The sequence below is a fragment of the Neopelma chrysocephalum genome, unplaced genomic scaffold, assembly GCF_003984885.1.
Source record: "Neopelma chrysocephalum unplaced genomic scaffold, ASM398488v2 Primary Assembly neopelma1_132, whole genome shotgun sequence".
NCBI classification, from domain to species: domain Eukaryota; kingdom Metazoa; phylum Chordata; class Aves; order Passeriformes; family Pipridae; genus Neopelma; species Neopelma chrysocephalum.
The window spans coordinates 2147030-2147497 of record NW_020897794.1 but is presented as its reverse complement, the minus strand read 5'-3'; positions in this window follow the sequence as shown (position 1 = coordinate 2147497).

Here is a 468-nt window from a genome sequence, read left to right as displayed (position 1 = left end):
GCGCGGCCGGGGGCGGGGACGGCCGCCCGCCGCCATCTTGGGCGGCCGAGGCGCGGGTGCGTGTCCCGGCGTGCCCCGCGCGCGCCTCCCGGCGTGCCCCGCGCGCCCGCCCGCCTGAGGGGGCCCGGGAGCGCAGCGGGAACGCACCGGGAACACACCGGGAATACGGGTCCTAGACCAGGAGTACGGGGGGCACCGGGCACACACCGCGAATACCCGATACCGGGCACATACTAGGAATAGTGCGGACACCGGGAATACCGGGCACACACCGGGAATTGCCGGGCACCACGTCCCCTCCCTCCAGCCCCGGCCTCCCGCGGGCACCGGGCGCTGTAGCGTTGTGCAGGTGTCCCTCCCACGCCCCGCTCCCCGGACAGCCCCGCTGCGGGAGTGACCTTGTCCCACACACCTGGAGCCAGCGGGATCGCCCGTGTCCGTGTGCCGGGAACCCGCCGTGTCCCTGCG